Raw genomic sequence first — 10,513 nt, 5'->3', positions numbered from 1 at the left:
TTGGATTTGTTTTTAATTTGGAGAGGGTGCGAGGTGTAACAGTTTGATGGGAGCTGTAGATTTGGGGTTTTTTTAAACTGAGTTTGGAATCTAGACTTTTTGTTCTTGAAACACATACAGAGGGTGTTTGCAGAAAGGTGCAACACTCACTTTTCATGCAAGATAGTGTTTAGCAATTATTCATTGTTTCAAGTGGGCTCCTCCCTTCAGGTAAGGAGACAGACAGAGGGAGGGGGCCTTTTTAATGAACCTTTTTCAGACAGACACCCATGCAGATAAGAAGTAGCAATTCCAGTTCTGTTAAAAAAATAAAAACTAAAATGACAAATTATTTCATCATGTTCTGTTTTTATAAATCACAATGTTAAAGCCTTGCATATTTGGAAAATATATTTTACCCCCAGAAAAGGTTTCTTAAATTATCCCTATTAATACCAAACTAACACTCTGACACTATCCTATCAGCACGCAGCCACACCATGGACAGTCCATTTCTCAGAAGTATCAACTCCAAGAAAGCAATTGCTTATCATATTCCTCCTTTACCCACTTATTAGCATTTCATCTCCGCTGTCAGTTAGGCAAAAGCCTCAAACATAAAAATTGGGTTTGCCTTGTCTTTGTTTACTGCTCCCAGGTTACAGAATTAGAATGAGAAAGGAGATTAAAATTAAAAATGAAAAAATAAAATAGACTTCAGGTTTTCTGTATTCTTCCGAGATCAAACCCCTGTTTTAAGCTGTAAATCAACTTGGAACAGCAGCACCAAGCGCAGATGAATTCTCCAGATATTAGGATTACAAACATAAATCTTCTCTCAACCATTATACCTGCTTTGTCAAAACAGCATGTATGCAGTTTCATGAGCAAAGAAAAGGTATTTTTTGCCAAGATGCTGGTTTCAACTACCTGGCTTCCCCTCCCCGATTCCTTTTCCTAGCCCATAACCCCCAAACAAAACTAACAAAAACCTATTTTTCAGCAGCAGAAGGAACAAATATCTGGTATCTACTTTCAAAGTGTTTTAACAATGAACATTTTTATAGGCAAGTGAAGTTCAATTTAATGTATTCAAGAATAATTCCTTATTCATTTGTATTTTAAAGGCTTCATTAAAATATGCATTTCCATATAAACAACCCAAAAAACAATTTCATCAGTCCTTAGTACTTCACAGCTCTTTGCGAATTGCAGAGTACAGCCTGGCACTGGTTCCTGTGCTGCCACGCATCTGAGCAACAGCATATTCTCCAGTCTATGCCATTTTTTCATTACACCAAAACAAAGAGGATATTATTAGGCAGTGTAAATTACGGCTTAGAGATTAACTCCCAGATACCAGCCTTTTTTTAAATTAATCAGAATTCAAATACTCCATCTACCTTAATCCTTGTTCTTCCATCAGTTTCTCCAAGGCTGCTAGCACTGCTTTGGCTGAGTTTTCCTTTAGAGAGAAGCATGCAAGTAAAGGGACAGAATGAAGAAATCCTGAGTAAAAACCACTAGTAGAATTTAAAGTAGAGTATAGATAGTTTATAAAACTTTCTGCTCAAACACATAACAGCAATTGTTAGCTGTTGGGGATTTGGAACAGCTTTTTCCTATGGGCAGGCTAAAGAATAGCTGCCTATTAGTGAAAGGTACTTTCCTCTAAAATAGCTGGTAGTAGTAAAATCACACACAGCATAACGGAGAGATATTAATCCAATTCACTTTAGGAATCCCCATTTAAAGTTAAAAAGACAGTTTGCAAGACTAACTTACATTCTCTGTCCCTAAGTTTTCCTAATGGAAGTGATTCATACTGTCGTATTTCCTAAGCAACAACTTGTATTGATGATGTAACAGTCTAATATTTGAGTCTACAAAGTGACATCACCAGTAAGATGAAACAGATGGGGTTTATTGTCATTTGCTGTCATGAAAAGACAGCATTACAGTACACAGAGGGAAGGTCAGCCAGCATTATTAAACACCTGTAAGTGCGGAAGTGTCCCAACAGCTGTTTCCAAAAACCACTGGAGAGCACAGCAACATTAACCCATAGAGTGCAAGTTAACCACATCCCCTGCAGCATACCCCTCTAACAAACATGCTTTCTGTACTCCAACCTACTTGCCTTACAAGGAGCTGGCTGCTGCTCCTGAACAGCCACTGCCTGGGCTCTGCTAGCACTGCTCTTCCCTGCAGTAACGGAGTTCTTTCCTCCTCCCTGCCGAGGAGGCTTTCAGAGCACAATCCTACTCATTAGGAACAAACACCATAGAAGATACTCAAGTACAGTTGCTGCAATTCCTCACTTTTCTACTACATGAAACTTGATGCTATGTGCCAGACACTTTGAAGCATTCTACCCCAAAAATAGCAAAACCCTTTTAAAAAAAATTAAAGGTCAGACTGCATCCGCTGGCAGCTTGTGCATGTATCTGGTTTTGTAAGAGAAAAGTCTTCTGGCGCTCCATCAGTTACCCGCTTATAAAATGCCTTCACTGAGCTGGATCCACTTCACTTACTAGTCACCTCCGCTTCCTACATGACTCAGGTTTCAAGGCTTGAAAGGAACAAGAGCGTCAGAAAGAGATAGAAACAAGTGGGAGAAGTCGGCCCTTTTGTTAAGGGAGGCTGGAGAGAGGATCCCATTGCAGCATCAGGAGCTGCACTGAACTCAGCATTCAAGGAATATGAAAAAGCACTCTCAGGAAAGTGAACAGAGCGACGCATTTAAGTTCAGAGCAAAACAAACATCATGTCTAGGTCATGCTGACTGCAGCTAAGTGAGCACAAGGATGTGCGGAGCTATTTCTCACAGCTGGATGAGGTAGTACAAGTATAAAGTTCTTGTGTACCCAAAGGTTATACTGGATTGGTGACAAAGCACTAATTCCCAAAAGGATCATTTCCCAGGAGCAGAACTACTGTATCAGTACAACATTAACAGTGAGACACAAAAGGCAGTGCTCACCACTAGTTTTGCCATTCTGCTAAAAAAGATCAAAATTCAGGGCTAAGGTTGGAACATACTTAGTGCTACAGGATACAGTACTCCCAAAGAGTTACTCAGACAAGCATTGAGCAATAAGCTACAGTAAATATGAATCACCAAGATGCCCATGAGGCCATCTTCCACATAACAGGAACTGCAAAGCAGAGATCAACAATGATGCTCTCTGCTCCTTTCTAGAAAGGAAGGAAAAGGAAAGCCTCTATCTAAGAACAAAGGATGTGTAGAACTGTATTACCCAATACATTAAACAGAAAACCTAGAGAAGATTGGAAAGACCTTGCTAATGCTTACTGGGGCTTTTTGGTTTGTTTGTTGGGTTGAGGGGTTTTTTAGGGCTTTTTTGGGGGGGGTGTTTTTTTTTTTTTTTAAGTGCTGTAGAGAAATCAGTTTTTCTCCATTTTCAAGTGACCAGACCACATGCAACCCAAGATTGGAAGGGAGCAAAACAACAAAATGACTCAGTAATAATTCTCTGTCATGCAAGCATGCCATGGCACAACTGAAAACAGCAGCACTGAAGTGGGGGAGAGCTGGCAGGAGGAGACAAGATGCAAAGGAGGTATTTAAGTAACCCCGTATTTTAACTTAATGACCAATGTTACTGTAGTAATAGAAATTATCAGATACATCCAGAGAACAACAAAACACAGGCGAGCATTATGCCATTTAATAAAGTGTTGCATCAGAAGATATTTACAATGAGTTTCAAAACACATTAAGTATCAAGAAAGAAGAGGAAAAAATCCTCCACACATTCAAGAACCCATCAAAGACAAATTTAGGAAATCTCATAACAAAAGGGGACACAGCTCAGCCAACCATTAAATCCTTTCCCAAGTAGCAGTTCACTAGTAAAGGCAAAGACAACATTGCTAGAGCTTAACTCTGCCTCAACTTTTCACTACACATTATCTACCTTTTAGTGGAAAGGGATACATGACTTCTTAAATAGCTGAAAGTATCATGGGTGCCCTGTCTTCTTCCAGCTTTGAGCAGACACACAGCTTTCCTCTGAGGAGGCACAAAAGGATAATTGCAACTGCTGAACCAGAAGCAATCGCCGCTTTAACAGTTGATGCTGGGCAAGTGATCCTGTAAGCAAACATCTAATACTTACATAGTTTCAGTTACACAGGGAATCATTCCACTAGCTTCACAGCCTCCTTCAGGCTCCCTGGGTTCCACATGAAATGCTGCAAGACAAAAGACCACACAAGCCTTTACGTTCAAAGAGGCTGTGAAACCATAAAATACAGCACACTGCTCAGCAACAACTATGCATTTAATAAAAACTTCCATAGCCAAAATCCATTTGTTGAAAGAGTCATTTTATAAGACTATTTCACTTTTTGATTTATAAAGCATCATTAACACCATTAACTCTGTATTGTCATATAAAGCACAGATCAGGTACTGAATTCAACACACAAGCTCAAATGTTTGTTAGCAGTAAATGCACACTTCTGGATACTTTTATGGCTTGCAGCATGGGAGAGTTAAATCCTCATTTCATGCACTCAAAGCAAAACAGAGGACATGCTACCATTGTCAATGCATGTTAGCTAAGCAGCTATTTAATCTGTGAATGCCAGACAGCTGCTACCTAGCAAAGCATCATTTGGATCTAGAAAGTAATTCTCTTTTTTCATTCTCTAGCACATTCTTTTCCATGTTTGTTTTCCCGTGTTCAGTTGAGCTGGCTCAACTTCACTTCTCTTAAATTCCCAGCTCTGCTATGTAACCACGAAGCTCTGAAGAGAAGATGACAGAAAAAAAGCATGTTTGGTTTGTGCAAGCAAGAGCTACAACCACAGCACCTAGTCAACACCTCTGTTTGTACCTGATCTAGGGAAAAAAACCACCAAACAAACACAAGACAACGCTGGCAAAGCTCTTCTGCTCCACCATACTAAACCACTAAAACATCTTGTTTTTACAGCTCTTAGTACATCTAGGGGTGATCAAAAGCTGCCTTTCTGCATACTACTTTTTACATGAGACCTATTCCCAAGGAAAAAAGTGGGACCAATAGCTTGTTCAGTACTTGCTTCAGTAAAGTACGTAATGGATGTAGAAAGACAACCTTGAAACAAGTTCTTCTTGCACATGCCAGTCTCCACACAAACTGAATTGTCCCTAAACTCAAGTCCTATATGTGTATTAGGACAAATTTGACCAACAAATAAAACCTAGTTCAGATCAAAGCTTTTTAAAAAGCTTTAAAAAGCCCAGGAAGCAGGCATCCAAAACGCTTCAAAACCCCTACAAACTGTGGACTGGTACTGCCACCCACACACACAAAGCAAAAGCGTATCTCCACCGAACCATTTTTAGGCATTTACTTTTGAGACAGATAGCCCAAAAAGCCTACTTCACTCTGGATTTATCCTCCATTTCCAAACATCATCTTCCACACAAACAACAACCCTTTTACCCGCCCCCCTCCACAGCCTCACAGCTCTTTTTGAAAGCGCCACCCTGTCCAGGTGGCACAGCCACCAGCCCACTTAAATGCTTGTGGGAACCGAGGAGTCCCTGCCCTTCTCACAGTGGAAGCACTAGCTTGGATTTCCTACTATTTGACCATAGCATCTCATGAATTTGAAGAATTTAAGAAAACGTAAAATTTAGAACTTTTGTCAGTTCCTTTTGGTCCCTTGCAACTAAATAATTCCTTTTATAAATCACTGGGGGAGGAAAGAAGAGACAGAGAGACACAAGGGCACTGTGCTCCTGCATTCCCCCAGGAACCTGCTTAAAGAGAGGAGAGGCAACATCTAACACTTCACATTTTAAAACCATTGTCATGGCAACTTTATGCAACAAACTAACTACTTTTCAAACTGATTTGTATTTCTTTGGAAGAAATCTATGATCCACCAAATCTACATTTCCACCTGACTACTGGAAGCAAACCCTTATTTCAATTTTCAAAAGAAGCTGAATCTGATGGAGTCCAGCCCTACTCAGCCAAACTCTCTCAGGTTGTTTGAAGTAGTTTCCAGGTTGGCTGACCTGTACACACACACTGTCTGAAACCAGGAGCCAGAAGTTTTAACATCTGTTAGAACCACCAGCTACAATTCTTCCCCCATTCTTACTACTTTTATTCTACCAAGTTGCCCATTCCACCTTTTTTTTAATTTTTAATGTAGTACCAAGTGGAAACTTCTGTGACAACACAATTATGGGATTAAAAAAATAAAAAGTCACTATGAGCAGTTTAGAAACCAAGCTCTTCAAGCCTGTATTTAAAGGCTATCACAGAACAGCAATGCATTGTGGCTGACTTGATCCCAAATCATGTAAGGTGACTGGGATGGAAAGCAGCATCAAACACATACTTCTGTGGCACAGGTTTTAATTCAGTCCTTGGGCCAGGTTTGCAAGGTATAGCTGTATGCTACGATCACCAAGCATCCCCCCTTACTGGCATGGGAGCAGTGTCACACTGCACCAACTCAGCAACCAGCCTGCGTCGTTCGTTAGCAATCCAACTCAGCGGTCCACTGGGACAACACATACATGGCATTGTACCCTCGGGATTATGGAGACCTTTGTTTTGCTCATCTGCCTTCCTTTACACCTGTGCCTGATTCCCCCCTGTGACTTTGGCTCTCCTGAGCACTGGTGCACGGAGGATCACACTGCAGAACACTGCAGCACCAAAGCTGCTATCCCCCTCCACACTTGTTTTCAGCAGCTTTTCCAAGAGTAAGAGCTGATAACGTTCTCACAAAAGTCAACTTCCTTTGCTTTCCTGTGGGGAATCAGTGAAGAATTAGTGACATGGTCTCTCTCTTCAGCAAGCAATTTGAGAGGATCAACTCTGCATGTGGAAGATTTCACTGTGCATGTAAGAGTTTTATAGTACAGCACCAAAGCAGTTCGTGCATTAAGTGTTAAAGCACAAACAAAGCTTCGGTCAGCAAAGCCATCACATTATGGAAACTGCTTATTTCAAGTCATAACCTGCAATGAAACTTTCTCAGCAAAAGCAGTCTGACTCCAGCACAATGGGCACGTTATGGGCTTTCATTAGCCCAGAAGACACCTCACCACATCCCTACCCAAGCGCTGTGCTAGCACCAGTCTGTCACACACATCTGCTCTGCACCTCTGCTGCAGAAACACGTTTTTGCAAAGTTACTTAAGAGGAAGTCTTAAGCAGGAAAGTCCTGCTGCAATTAGTGACAACGAATTATTAGTTTGTCAGCCTACCTGCAGTTCAAGCACCTTTCGATGAACTACAGCCAGGTAATGATTTTGGGAGCATACGGATGAGAGCTTTGTCCACCTCTTCCAAATCAGGATAAAAAGCTATTTCTATTTCACCTCTCTAAGCTTTGGAAACAAATGAGATTTACAAATCTGATCAAACTCTATAGAACACACATGTATCAGAGCAGAAGCTAGTTATACTGAGGTATGAAAAGGGACCATACAGAATTTTGGCTGCCACTTGGCAGAAGGCTGAACGGCAGTCAGTGGGAAAACCAAGCCAGATAATGTGTATCTTGGAAGCCTGAATACTTTCTCAAATGACATGTGGACTTCTTTGAGAAAGACCATACTGGCTTAACTACCACGGAAGGAAAATCAGGGGCAGGTACAAAAATACCTAAAAAAATTTATATTCAAATGACAATAGATTCAGAATCTGCCTTACCATGTCTACAGTCCATAATGCTGGGCCAGCTCTCAGTGCCAAAACCCAAGTCTATCACCAAACCTCTACCGAGAAGCAGTCCCACAGCTGCCAGAAGTAGGCAAAAATCTCTTAATGAAAACTGCTCCTCACCATAGTGTGCTGGCACTTCAAGACCAGGACTGGGACGTTGAGGGAGATCTTTCCATTCAAGATCCTAGGCAGAAGAAACCTGCTTTCTGCACTCTGGAAAGCACCCTACTAAGATACAGGGCATGACACCACTTCTCATGTTCAAAGTCCAACTAGTAGTCTTAAAAAAAACCCCAGAATAGACGTTTTGGAACTGTAGTTCACTGTGTGAAGTAATATACAAGATTATTCATTATTTTTTCTTAAGCTAATGTGAAAAACGATAGGGAAATAGAGAGTAATGGCACCTACTGCTTTCTCTCATGTAAGGCGTTCCTTAAGCAGCTTTTTCAGCAGTCACACATGCATCATCCTCAAATCCCTCCCTTTCTTTTACACTCTAACCACACAATACCTTACTTACTGATTACTTCTGACTGTTTTACCAATTAGCCCCATTTAAAAGTTTTAAATCCTTTCCTATTATGTGCTTCATCCTACTTTATTAGGTGGGTGGAATGATTTGTTAGGATTATTGTATTTTCACAGAGCAAACCCAAGTCCAGTTAGCTAAATAGCATATAATCTTAGAAGGGTGCCTTCAGGTGCTTCTGTAATGTAAATAAATTAATGAACTAATTCATACAGCAGCAGTAATTGTTTTGAGAAGTCTATTTACGCTATGAGCAAGACAATGGGCAGAGGGGAAATCAAGACAGCCAAATGACATGGCTTTTCAAGATCACACCATCAGTTCTCAGTAAAGCTGAAACCATTAGCCCAACCAGACTGCATCCAATTCCCTACCTCATACATACTTAAACATGAACAAACTCGTTTATTTCACTGCACGTAACTCAAACCCTGGAAGAGTTTGAATCTATCACTTTCAAAAAAAAACACAAAGATTCAGTCACTGAGCAATCCATCTCTATCTATCTAAAAACTATCAACGTTCCCCCTCTGCCCTGAGATGAGGCCATAGAACTCTCAAGGTCCAGCACTCAGGAAAAAGCAAATCATCATCTAATGAAGGTTTGTGAGGTTTTTCCTTTAACGTGCAAAGGGTTGTAAAAGAATAATCCTTCAGTATTTTTCCAGGGTACACTGTAACTTTTGCACAGCATGATAACCTTTAGCACCTCAGTATGTATTATGAATAATTAAAGCAGCACATACCAGAGCAAGAGACACTTTGTGCTCAAACACAACCAATTCACATTTCTACAGCAAAACTGCAGATTACAGGACCAACAGAAACCATGACCCTCAGATATTTGACACAGATTCATTGCACTGTAAGCATCTGAAAGCAGCTGTGCTACAAATATTTACCTTACGCTGTCTCAGTCAATTCCGTAAACTAATCTACGGGAAACTGCAACTATCCTGTAGCCAAACCAGAATAACTTTGGAAAACCACCTCGTTCCACAATCCACTCTGCAGTGGGGTGGAATATTTACTTTTAAACTGAGCTAAGGGTGCAGAGATTTTCTCTTGCACCAAGTTCAGCCAGCAGGCTTCACCTTGAAGCAGCTGAGGCACCTTCATCCATTACGTTCACCTGAATGTAATTCAGGTAGATATCAAGGAATCACTTGATTTCTACCTGAATTATTACATTCATATAAGATATGCTTTAAACTAACCGTAATAAGTGAATAGCTTTATATTTCTTCCTGCTCTCAATAACGAAGAAAACACACAAACACACCGAAGACAAACCAAAAAGGAAGGCCTTTCATCAGCTCTGGTCAACAGTCCCATCTCCAGCACAAAGCAGCCGTGAGAACCATGACCCGCACAGCCGCCTAACAGAGCAGCAAAGGGACAATTCCAAAGACAAGAGCCAGACCACCTCATAAGATCACTGCTGGCAGCAGATGCTCATAAGTTTACAGAAGGCCTGCTAGCCATCTCAGTAAGTGTAACACAGTTTACAGGATGTCAGCCGAAAGTATCACTCATTTCATGCAGTTGTGTAGGAACTTCATTACAATTCTGATCACGTAAATACTCAAATCATATTTAGTTATGTACAAAGAATTGTTCTAAGTGAAAAGGCTGACATCTGAAAGTGCTTTAAGAGCACATGCTTGGATTTTTACGCCAACTGCGGGTTTTTAAAGCAGAAAATACACAAAACCACCTGCAGAGACCCCTGTTCACTCTGACTTCCCTATTACAGTGAATCACACTAACACTTCACACTGTACAAAGGATGCTGCAGTATTCAGATGTTAACTGTACCAACTGCTCCAAAGGAGCTCCTCTGAGTACTTGAACTTAGGCCATCAGTTATAACACAGACTCTCAGCTCTCCCTGAGAAATCTGGTGGCAGCTTCAACCAACACACACATTTTGTTAATAAGTTTTCACATTTCCCAGATTTCACTTGATGTCCTGTGTCTCAAGTGACATAAGGTGTGTAGGCATGTCTCCTGTGCTTCACAAGACATAATCACTAACTCCACTCACAGGTAACTGTGCTTGAAGCTGGTACACATCAGACCTTTGGCACTTCCAGACCGCACACTTATGTGCTGATCCAGACTATTCAGGGCTTTCAGTACAGACTCATTTGCAATGAAAACATTGAACAGTCAGCATATGACCAAAACCAAGTTCTAGGACGTTTGTGAGTCCATTACTAAGCTACACACACCTCCCATAATCATAGGCATTAAGGTGATTTTTCTCCCTCCCTTTCAATGTTTAAACAAAAAG

This window comes from Nestor notabilis, unplaced genomic scaffold (assembly GCF_000696875.1).
Source record: "Nestor notabilis isolate BGI_N333 unplaced genomic scaffold, ASM69687v1 scaffold13088, whole genome shotgun sequence".
Taxonomy (NCBI): domain Eukaryota; kingdom Metazoa; phylum Chordata; class Aves; order Psittaciformes; family Psittacidae; genus Nestor; species Nestor notabilis.
Note: the sequence above shows the minus strand (reverse complement) of the source record.